We start from the raw sequence: 13299 nt of genomic DNA, 5'->3' as shown, positions 1-13299 counted from the left end.
TGCGTAAAATTATTATGAGGTAGCCAATGTTTCAACGCGTTATTTATGACCCACATGGCCGACTTGTAAAATTTTATATCATTAAATTTCTTTCTTTTGAAAATTATGTCTCAATCTTATTGCTAGCCCTAATTTTGTCCTCGAGTAATCGATATTTAAACAAAAACTTTATAATCTCACGAGTGTTAAATAAAATTCACGAAAAAATATATTAATTTTTATTCAAAAAATATTACTTTTCACTTTAAATATTAATCGGATTGACTCGTCTCACAAAAAAAGAATCGTGATATTACATCACAATAGAGCTACTCCGACATTTAACTACACGTGTGTTTATAATTAGAGATGAATATTTTCTGCTCAATTATTGAGAATTTAAATTATTAGGCGATAAATGGCATCCACCCCATTTGATAGATTATTTTATCCCTATAATATGGTCAAATGTTAACTTTCAGATCATCAACGTATATGTCAACTTTTATAAAAATGTGATAAACTCACGTTATCTAAACACGCCTGATATAAGATAAGTTAACCCAGTTTGATTGAGAAGTCTGACAAAAAATCTTATACTACAGATTATACAAGTTGTAGGCAATTTGGGTACTATCACTACTTAATTCTCTTCAACATTCAGCCTAAAAACAGCCTAAAAATATTGAATATTAAACGGCATCGGTGTCCAAAAATGACGTTGACCAGAAGCGTTTACTCACTTGTCGTTAGGTTATTTTTATGAGTTGACTTGTTTTTTTTTTAAATGGAAAAAATGTTTTCATTAATAATTATCGATGTTTGATGGTAATCTATCATTAATTGTTTGATGGCAACAAATTTCTTCTACCGATAATGACCTTCGAAAGACTGGAATTGAAGTTGGAATTGGCATCTGTTTTTTTTTTTCTTTTTTTTTTATTTATTTATATATACAATGTGTTGGGAAATAATAATGATCTTTGAGAGATTGGAGAGCGGTCGACATATAATTGTAAGAAGAATTTTTCAGACTCGGGAGCATAAAGAGTTTAATAGTTATCTTCTTGAAATCTTCTTATTTGAATTGAACATCAAAATATTACACTGAATTCGATCTTAAGAACTGATTGAAAGACTCGGAATAACTTTTTCGAAAACTGATGAAGTATTAAAATAATGATTTGATGAAATTAAAGGTGTTTGTTAAACAAATAATGTAAAAATACTGTAAGATGTACATTTTTGTTATAAATATATTTTTTTTGCATATGATTATATTAGTTAGTTAGGTTTGAAAGATTTGTAATCAAGATAAATATGACAAGATAATATATATAAAAATCTGTATGTTGTAATATTACTCTATAAATAGGGTGATTGTGTTCAATGAAAATTACACATGAATATTGACTCATTCTCTCTTTTCTTTTAGAATTCTCTCTACTCATATATCTTTCTTTTATGATTTATAACAATATTCTATATTTCATCTTTTATTAATAAAAGGAATTCAAAAAATGGCACGTGGATCGATAAATTTGTTTTGAAGTGAGAGATTTGATTTCGAAAATGATACAAGAAATGTGTATAAAAATTACATAACTGGATATGGATAGATTTGAAATTCAATTTAATCCGATTTTTGTACATCCGAGCAACTCAAAAACTTGAAATCCAATTATCTCAATTCTCAAATCTATCCATTCAAGTACAACCAAATTTGAAATTCATTATCCATTATCAATTCAAATAAATTTGAACTACATAAAAAAAAATAATCTTCGATCAATGCCCAGACATCATGCTTCCAATCGAATGATCGTTGCTTGAATTGGAAAATCTTAAAAACACAAAATAACCATGTATTTGGATATGCTGTGTTTATCTACGTTATTACTACAAAAATCTGTTGCCCAAATAAGTACAAATAAATAATCCAAGTGTCACGCCCCGAGACCGGGGTTAGTCGACACCGGCGTTGTCCAACAATCACATAATCGTCAAACAACAAGCCTCGCAGTACAGTATATACCAAAACCAGTTTATTTCTCATAATCAATAAAAGAATCGTCTTTACAACTTGAATACCAAAATAAACTGATTAAAATGTTTTAATAGTGCGGAAACGATAAACATAAACTAATCTTTAAATCTTCTGGAATAACTCGATATCTTCTACCGTCTCAAATTTGCTCTTGTTTTTCTTCACCCATTTGCTCTTCGTTCTTATCTGGGTGGGGAGTAAGTAAGGGGTGAGTGATATGGTCGTCACTCAGCAAGTGGGGGAATATCGAGCACAATAAAACAACATGCATAACTTTCGAATCATAGATCATGAGTTCATACATACTTCATAAACTTGCATAACATTCATCAGCCACTGTGATTTATCCAACTTTCTATGGTTTACTGACGTCAGTTCCTAATTTTTACTCCTCTAAGGGGGCGAGGCCGTATAGCGGTTATATCCCCCACCGCGTAAGGGTACGTCATGGTTGGGATTCCCACCCATATACAGTCGACTCCTCACAGTGCTTAAAACAGTATGACAATTCGACACAAGAAAAGGAGTAGGAAAGAATATGTACTCGACTGTATTTTCAAAAATACCGAAAAATCACATATGCATATATCCGAAATTTTAAACCTTTAAAACAGCCCACTTACAGTATGTATTTATGCTAGAAACGTAGGTGTTTGGCTTCGAGAATTGGATCGCTTCTCCTTCTTGTTCGGACAGCACTTCGGCTTGATTTTTAGGCTAACTTCGAGACGATATTTGGGCAGAGTTTCGGCTAGGGAGAGTTGATGAATTCTCGAAAATATGCAGCAAGAATTTCGAAAATAAGGTGTAGGAGAATGAAAGGGGTGATGAGGTATTTATAGGGAGGAGAATGATGTTTAATTCACTCAAATCATACCAATATTTGCTTTGACTCTCTCAATATTGACTCCAATTCTCCTTGCCAAATTTCGAAAATCCATCTACCTAAGTTGTGAGATTTCTTGATCTCATGGCCCTTGATTTGGCTTGAAAAAATATGGTGGCTAGATCTAACGGTTTTGGTGCAAGTTTGATGATTACCTTCTCAATATCTAACCCTCACCAATTTGGCATTTAATCTAGGATGGTTTTTTCGAAATCCCCTTGCCATATCATACCTTAATTCTTTAATTTGTGTGATATCCCAAATCTTGTATATTCCTTACTCAAATTTTCGAAAATAATCATGCATAAGAGTTAATATCATTAACTTGATACCAAAGATTCCCAACAAATATTTCCTTAAGCATAACCTTATAAAATACAAAAAAATCCTATTCTAAAAATCTCTTACACTTATTAATTACAAGATGGGAAAAAATCAGGTTCTCACATCCCTCCCTCCTTATGAGAAGTTTCGTCCTCGAAACTGGAGTTGGCCTGGTCTCCAAATAGGTAGGGATATTCCTCTCGCATATTTTCTTCAACTTCCCAAGTTGCTTCCCGCTCTGTGTGGTTGGACCACTGTACCTTGACGTAGGAAATGATACGTCACCTAAGAAATTGTTCTTTGGTGTCCACAATTCTGATAGGAACTTCTTCGTATTTCAGTTCTTCTCCCAAGTTTTCTTCGGTCAAGAGTGGTTCTACTTCTAAAACGTGACTTGGGTCTGGAATGTACCCCCTTAGTTTGGATACGTGGAACACGTTGTTGATTCTTGACATGTTTGGTGGCAGTGCTATTCTGTAAGCCAATTTACCAATTTCTCCAGAATTTCGAATAGTCCTACGTAACGAGGTTTCACTTTTCCAACTTTACTGAATCTAATGATTCTTTCCTTAGTGAGACCCTTATATAAGACTTTTTCACCCGATGTGAATTCCACTGGTCACCTTTTTAAGATCAGACTAGCTCTTTTGCCGGTCTTATGCAGCCTTGAGTTTGTCTCTGATGATGGCCACCTTTCCATTGTCTATTGGATTAGTTCTAGCACAGTTATGATTGTTTCTTCTATTTTGTCCTAGTACAGTGGTGATCGGTACTTTCGTCCGTAAAAGATTTCAAATGGAGTCTATGGAACGTGCCCTTATTATATCCTCTAGAATTTGAATCATTCTCTTTGTTTGACCATCATTTTGAGGGTGATAAGCCGTACTAAGAGTAATTTTTGTTCTCGTAGCTTTTTAAAAGCTCTACCACAGACGTGACACAAATCTTGGATCTCTATTCGACATTATGATTGTAGGCACTTTATGTAGCCGTATAATGTTATCCATGTATAGAGTAGTCAACTTGTCAATATTATAATTCCTTTGGACGAGTAGAAAGTACACATATTTTATGAGTCTATCTGCGATTATACGTATCCCGTCATGACTCTGTATTGACTTTGACAATTATACAACGAAATCCATGGAAATATGTTCTCATTTCCATTCTAGGATTCTAACGGTCGCAGTAGTCCTTCCAGTCATTTATGCTCGACTTTCACTTGTTGGCATACTTGTCACTTAAATATAAACTCGGCGACGTCTATTTTCATCCTTCTTCGCCAGAAAATTTCTTTCAAATCCCTATACATCTTTGTACTGACGGTATAGATTTGGGATGTTGACTTATGCGTCTCTTACATCACTTCTTATCGAATATTGTCGATGCCTGGCACACCCAATCATCCTCCCATCCCTAGGGTTCCACCTGGATCCACTTGAAATTCTGACGACTTTATTTCCTTGGCTTGTTCATTGAACTTCTCTAGTGTTATGTCTCGAATCTAATTTAACTTGGCTGTTTCCCGAAGACATGGTTGTACAGAGAGTGATGCTATGGTTATCTTACTCGTGATTTTTCCGACTTAAAGCATCGACAACCTTATTTGCCTTGCTGGCGTGGTAGCTTATTGTCAACTCAGAGTCCTTGAATAACTCTATCCACATTCTTGCCTCATTTTTAATTCTTTTTGAATGAGCAAACACTTGAGGCTTGGTGGTCTTTGAAGATTTCACATTTTGCATCGAAGAGATAGTGTCTCCAAGTTTTCAAAGCAAATATTACTGCTGCCAACTCGAGATCGTGAGTAGAACAGTTTTTCTCATGCGGTTTTAGTTGACTCACCTGTCTCGCATGAATACGTATATGATATCTTCCTTTGATGCTTTAGTGTAGATGGTAAAATCCTTGTCCTCAGCAGATAATACCAAAATCGGTGTAGATGCTAGCTTCTACTTTAATGTTTGAAAGCTCTTTAACATTTTTCTCTCCAGTTGAATTCATAGTTCTTTTGTGCGAGTCTCTCAGTGATACGCCTACTGAAGAGAAGCCATCGACAAATTTCAGCTAATAGCCTGGTAATCCAAAGAAACTTCCAATTTCTGTTGCATTCTTATGTTTCTGCTAATTTAGAATTTCCTCTACTTTCTTTGGGTCCACTGATACTCCTGATTTTGATCTTACATGACCTTATTCTGAATGCTGACATTGTGGTGTTTTCTGCTCTGACCTATAGCTGATGATAGCACGTCCTTAGGTCAAGCTTGGAGAAGACTATAGCTCCTTTACGTTGATTGAAAAGATCTTTTATCATTGGAAGAAGATATTTATTCTTGATTGTGATCTTATAGAGTTCTCTATAGTCTATACGCAATCTCATACTTCCATCTTTGTTCCTTACACATAGGACTGTACGCACTTGGTCTAATTTGTATTTGTCTAACAACTCTTGAAGTTGTTCTCTTAGCTCCTCGAGTTCATTTGGAACCACTCGGTACAGTGTATTGGAGATTAATGCATCACCAGTACCAAATTTATCTCGAACTCTACTTCTTAGTCTGAGAACATTCCAAGAAGCCTTTCTAGAGAAAAAAAAAAACGTCCGAAAATTTTCGTATTACTGAAATATCTTCCAACTTCCGCTCCTCTCCTTCTTGCACTTTATTTACCATTGCTAGGTAAACTTCTTCTCCCAATAGTATGGCTTCCAAGTCTGGGTCACAGAAAATAATGTATTTATGTTCCTTGCTATCACCATGGTACCTGATTTCTTCTTGGTTCGGGGTTCAGAGTTTGACATTCTTACTCTGGCCATCTACTATTGCACGGTTCTTAGCTAATCAGTTCATCCTTAGGATGACGTCGAATCTACCGAAGTGATTTGAATCAAGTCGGCACTGAATATATACGAATTGATACTAATTTTATCTTACCTTTAAATTAACCCGATTACTATCTCAAAACTTAAAACACATATAGAATATGGAAACTTAACTCAGTATCAATCTATAGTTTATTGACTTAAATCCCGAAAATTATAACCTAGTCGTTACCTTAAATAATTATTCTTTTACTAAATCTTACTTTCATCAAGATCATGAGCCTATCATGCTCTAATACAAATGAGTTAATTGAATGTCATTCTCTTTGAATCATTCTTAGTACCATAAAAGTCGAAACTTACTGTACTATACTTTCCTTGATAACCATCAATATCTCATAACTTATTTTATTTACGTAAGGTCGTAACCTACTTGTTATCTCAAAATAATATAAATTCCTTAACCTGATGATATTTTCTCACAAGATCTTCCAATGTCCTACATATTTAAAGTTAGCGCTTAACATTTTTACTAACCCAAACATAATGCCCACATAGTTAACTATCGACCCAAAATCAAATTCTATATTGGAATATCCAAAACTCATTATAACTCTTAATCTCAGATTTTCACATACTAGTTTTTTTTCTTCCCATAAATAATTTATTGTCCCCAAATCAAATATTTCACCTTAAGTCAGAAGCTTAAGTCAACTTATCTCAGACAAATACAATCCCAACAATATAGGTCAATACTAATTGTTTCCTTACTAAAATTCCATAAAACTCCGATAAGCACTGCGAGAACGCGTTGAAAGAGATTTTTCGAGATATTTTCCAAAAATGAAAAGTTTAGATAAGAACATATGGATTCGAAGGGTATATCGAGAGGATTTCAGATCAGTTGACGGAACCGAATTCAGTTTCCTACAAAAAATTTTGAAGAACACATGCTGGCGGGTTGACTCGTTGACTCGGCCGAGTTGACTCGCCGTGTTGACTCGCCGGAGTACGGTCGGAGCAGAGGCGTATGTCGGCGACGGGGTAAGGGTCACGGAACCGGTGACGGAATGACCAGAATCGGTCGGAAAACAGCCTAATTTGGCCGAAACTCGCTCAAAATCGGTCCACTCCTTCGAAATTGGGTGTTTTTGATTTCTTGATCAGATTCCAAAATTGATTGATGCTAAACGTTACCCATGGATTGCGTATCGTTTGGGTAAAATTAATTTAAAATCGGAGTAGGATTGGTAGGGCAATTGGACGAAAATATTTTCGGCGTTTTAGGGTTTATTCCCAAATTCTTAGATCTGAAATTTCGGCTTTACCTGAATACGAAATCTGAAATTGAATGAGCGCTTTTGTTCGTTTCGTCGAGAAAATGCTAGAACAGGTTGGCGATCGAAAAAAATACTACCGGACGCGGCCGGAATCGGCGAAAAACGCGGCAGCGCGCTAAGGCGCTGTTTGGCCGAAAATCCAAAAATTTCCGATTTTTTTTTTTTTGAAATTCGAATTTTTTTCCCACTCGGATTATGAACCTGGCAGCTCTGATACCACTTAAATGTCACGCCCCGAGACCGGGGTTAGTCGACACCGGCGTTGTCCAACAATCACATAATCGTCAAACAACAAGCCTCGCAGTACAGTATATACCAAAACCAGTTTATTTCTCATAATCAATAAAAGAATCGTCTTTACAACTTGAATACCAAAATAAACTGATTAAAATGTTTTAATAGTGCGGAAACGATAAACATAAACTAATCTTTAAATCTTCTGGAATAACTCGATATCTCCGTCTCAAATTTGCTCTTGTTTTTCTTCACCCATTTGTTCTTCGTTCTTATCTGGGTGGGGAGTAAGTAAGGGGTGAGTGATATGGTCGTCACTCAGCAAGTGGGGGAATATCGAGCACAATAAAACAACATGCATAACTTTCGAATCATAGATCATGAGTTCATACATACTTCATAAACTTGCATAACATTCATCAGCCACTGTGATTTATCCAACTTTCTATGGTTCACTGACGTCAGTCCCTAATTTTTACTCCTCTAAGGGGGCGAGGCCGTATAGCGGTTATATCCCCCACCGCGTAAGGGTACGTCATGGTTGGGATTCCCACCCATATACAGTCGACTCCTCACAGTGCTTAAAACAGTATGACAATTCGACACAAGAAAAGGAGTAGGAAAGAATATGTACTCGACTGTATTTTCAAAAATACCGAAAAATCACATATGCATATATCCGAAATTTTAAACCTTTAAAACAGCTCACTTACAGTATGTATTTATGCTAGAAACGTAGGTGTTTGGCTTCGAGAATTGGATCGCTTCTCCTTCTTGTTCGGACAGCACTTCGGCTTGATTTTTAGGCTAACTTCGAGACGATATTTGGGCAGAGTTTCGGCTAGGGAGAGTTGCTGAATTCTCGAAAATATGCAGCAAGAATTTCGAAAATAGGGTGTAGGAGAATGAAAGGGGTGATGAGGTATTTATAGGGAGGAGAATGATGTTTAATTCACTCAAATCATACCAATATTTGCTTTGACTCTCTCAATATTGACTCCAATTCTCCTTGCCAAATTTCGAAAATCCATCTACCTAAGTTGTGAGATTTCTTGATCTCATGGCCCTTGATTTGGCTTGAAAAAATATGGTTGCTAGATCTAACGGTTTTGGTGCAAGTTTGATGATTACCTTCCCAATATTTAACCCTCACCAATTTGGCATTTAATCTAGGATGGTTTTTTCGAAATCCCCTTGCCATATCATACCTTAATTCTTTAATTTGTGTGTTATCCCAAATCTTGTATATTCCTTACTCAAATTTTCGAAAATAATCATGCATAAGAGTTAATATCATTAACTTGATACCAAAGATTCCCAACAAATATTTCCTTAAGCATAACCTTATAAAATACAAAAAAATCCTATGCTAAAAATCTCTTACACTTATTAATTACAAGATGGGAAAAAATCAGGTTCTCAGACCAAGTATCCAGTGGAATTATAATTAAATATCAAATATATGAGCAAAATATGGAATTCAGAACCATATTTACGCAAAAGATACTTAAAATGTCATAGTAAAATCAGTAATCATTCATTTAATCAAATTTACGTACAAAGATATACAAAATTAAATTAGTAGAAAAAAGTTTTTGATTAAAACTAGCAAGATTGATACAAAGAGGAGCTAAAGATGTGCGTCAATTCGAAGAAAAGATAGGTCGTATGGGTTGATTTTATCCTACATGTAGGGACACTACTCACATGATAGAATCAAGGGCTCAAATTTAGACATACATACACAGAGTCCATTAATTTTTTTAAAATCACATATGTGTGTGAATCTTGTTCATCTAAATCATATGGAAGCAGTGTCCTCTTAAATAACATCGACTTAACCACGTTCATTTGAAGAAGAGGGGTTTGAAATGGCTAGAGAGATGGGTGGTTTTTTCAAGAGATCAGTTGGCTTCAAATCCACACAAAAATACATGAATTGATATGCCCATATTAATTATTAATTTTGCAGCCGAACTGGGGAAATGGATTTGGGTCCTAGATTAAAAAACAAATCAGCCCAAATCCTTCCTCTCAAGCATTGCCTAATATTGCACTTAAGATTGATGAATTTCAAATATGTTCAAATATATTTTTATTGTTTTGAAAAATAAGACCATAAACGACAAATTCGTTTTTTACATGTTTCTGTAATATTTCAAATTAATTAAGATGAATTTCAAGTTCACCAAATAAGTGACATTTGAAAGCTATTCTAATTTGTATTACTAATGTGTACATAAGTGAAGTGTGGATTTAATATTTGATCTACTGTTTTATTGTAAGTGTTAGGATCAAACACTTTCTACTAGGCAAAACACTATAGTTATTAGCCAAGACACACATTTATTTATTTATACTTGTGGCAGCTCAAAGTGCACCTACTTGAATCTTAATGGGTTGGGTTGTTAGATGCATGAGTCCGATGAGGTGTTTGTTTATTTGCTGATATTGTCGCATATCTCTTACATATTATTATCACAATTTCTCTACCATTTTCCCCAGCAAAAACAATATTATCCGTTAAGATCTGACGTTACTCTTTCATGGTCCACCTAGCCTATCAGATCAAGCAACACAAAGTCAGTAGTTTAACGCACGAGAACTTCTTAAGAAGTCATTCATTACATTACTACTCTTATTTATGCATGTTTAACCCAACATTCCCCCTCAAGACATAATTTTCTTTTCTAATATTAACCAAGACAGTACTTACCATTAATCCAAAAATTATAACTATTAACCAAGACATAATTTTCTTTTCTAATATTCGTGGTAGTGTATAGTGCAACTATTTGGGTGTGAATGGGTCGGATTGATAGACTCATGAGTTCGAGAATGTGCATGTCCATCTACTGGTGATGTTTCATGTCTTTAGAGGTCGGTCTTACTCTTTCTCTATTGTCGGCTCTTCCCGAGAAGAGATAATGTTACTAGTTAAGATCTCACATCACTATTTTATGACTCATCTGATCAACCAAATCAAAGGACGAATCATCAACAGTTTGACGCATGGGAATTTTCTAAGAGGTTTCTCACTCATGTATGTTTAACTCAACAATAAGTAAAAATACTATAAACAAAATTTATAGATTTTAAATTAATCTCCCTAAATGGACTCTAAAGTATTTTCGTTCAACACCAAAGTACAAAGGCTTCAACAAACCCTTGGAATTGAAAGATTAAATAATTGAAACAATTTACTAATATCGCAACCAAATTCCTCTATTCTAAGTAGATATTTTACACCCTACTTACAACATTTGTGTTGATAGATACAACACACTGAATGACAATAAACAATGAAGTTCAACATGAATACAAGTGATTAAACATTGAAGCTCAACATTATTATTTCGATCTTTTAAAGAATCTCATTTTGATTTTGGATAATGGCTTTTCAACGATTTTGTTTAGGTAAAAATAATTGTTCTCTAACATTTATTTTTGGGGTTCTTCTCGGCTTATTTTCCTTGATCGTTGACGGCCACTTAACCTATTTTCGATATTTAAATTTAACTTTTCTTGAGTTAAAATTGAGATTGAGATCGAGATCTTGGGGAACTGTTGCTATTGTTATAATACCTATAAGTTGACCTTTTTTCTTTTTCTTTTTTTTGGAAAAATTGGTCAAGTTTATCTCATTTTTTTTTTTTTTTGCATAAGATGATACGCGTGTGTCAATCGTCCATTAGATGGGGCGTAAAACAGTTGAAGGAGCATAAAATTACCCAAGGTTGCGTGCTTGCCCCATGTCCGAACCTTTTTCTTAATAAGATTTTCATTTAAGCTTTCTGAGTAAGATTAACCCTTATTTATATACAATTAAAACCATGTAAAATTGGCCAATGATCATTTTGGAGTCGGTAGAGTGAGTGAGAGCTTGAATAACGATGAAACGTTTAATTTCTCCCTATTAACACTTTATCAAGTGAGTCCAATGTGGTTTACTTTGTTAGTGTGATTGCAGGCTAATACGTTAGTCTAATTGTTTATTTAATACGCATCGAAGAACAACGACGGTGAATTTAATCTTCGTAAAAAAATGTAAAACTGTATAAAATTATAATAAATGTTAAATAACTAATAGATTCACACTCTATCATTTTATAAATGATTTTTTATTCAATTATTTTATACATAAATATTAATTGAGAATACCATTATAGCTTATCAATTTAATCGATTAAATAAATATGCATCAATCTAAAAAATCATATCCATTCAATGTTTTTAATTAAGTCGGAGATAAATTAGTTTAAGGTAAAAATTTGTGTGAAACGGTCTCACGAGTCGTATTTTGTGAGACTGATATCTTATTTGAGTCATCCATAAAAAAATATTATTTTTTATACTAAGAGTATTACTTTTTACCGTGAATATCGGTAGAGTTGACCCGTTTCACAGATAAAGATTCGTGAAACCGTCCCTCACAATAGACGTATTCTTAGTTTAGAGCATTGGTTATCTATCGAGCCCGTTTTGCGAAGGAGCCCTAACACGATTGCCTCGCGAAACTCACCTCAAGGACGGGTCTGCCCGTAAGTAACATGAAATTATATTCAAATTTTATTAATTCAGAAGACTGATATCTTAATAATTTATATATATTTTAACCCAAATTAGGATTGAAAAAATGTATATATATAAAAAAATATTGATTATTGTCCTCCACCCATCCAAGTCACAGAATACATTCCCAATAGTTGGCATGAAAGAATCACTCTAAAGTTTATACACTTTCGACCTCTGTAGGAACGGATCCAAGATTTTATATCCCAGTGGATTGAATTAGATACAAATTGTAAACTTTTAGTAGAAATAAATTCTTAAAATTTAATGTTATCAAAATTAATATTAATAATTAATCAAATATAGCGCGATGTATATATTTAATTAAATACACAAAAAGTAGGTAAAAATAATGTTTTTATTAACATTTTTTTCCTTTTTGATGGATTTTTAATAGGTTTTTAACGATGGTATAATACACATACATAGTTAGATTAATATTTGAGATATATATATATATATATATATATATATATATATATATATATATATATATATATATATATATATATATATATATATATATATATACCTACACGGTGGGCTGTCTAAACCCATGGATGAGCTTTGTCTGATATATATATATATACACATATATATATATATATATTTCAAATCCAACAACATATATTAAAATTAAATCCAACTCAACATATATATCAGACAAAGCTCATCCATGGGTTTAGACAGCCCGCCGTAGCACCTACATAGATACGTCCCTGGACCCCTGCCTCTGAAGGTGGGAAGCTCCAATTGTAGGATGGAAGACCAAACAAGTTCAAAGGTTTTAAATAAAAGAGAGAGGCAGCCCAGTAATGATGTGATCACATATGACATTTTCACAAGGAATAACCGAAAATGATAAGGAATCCTAAATGATAAGCAAGATAAGTATCTCGATAGGTATCTTTCATAAAAGAAAGTAAGAAAAAAGGTTCCTCCAAAGTTGTGGAAGCCTTTAAAAATTTTAATTAGTTTTAATCAGTTCAGGTTCGCGCTGGGTAGTCGTCAGACGAGTTAAAGGAAAATCACCTCGTATTCTCAGCCTATCATTAGCATTTACAAGTGTTAGAACATTTCATATTCGCAATCTTGA

The sequence above is a fragment of the Primulina eburnea genome, chromosome 5 (assembly GCF_022965805.1).
Source record: "Primulina eburnea isolate SZY01 chromosome 5, ASM2296580v1, whole genome shotgun sequence".
In the NCBI taxonomy this organism is placed as follows: Eukaryota; Viridiplantae; Streptophyta; class Magnoliopsida; order Lamiales; family Gesneriaceae; genus Primulina; species Primulina eburnea.
Note: the sequence above shows the minus strand (reverse complement) of the source record.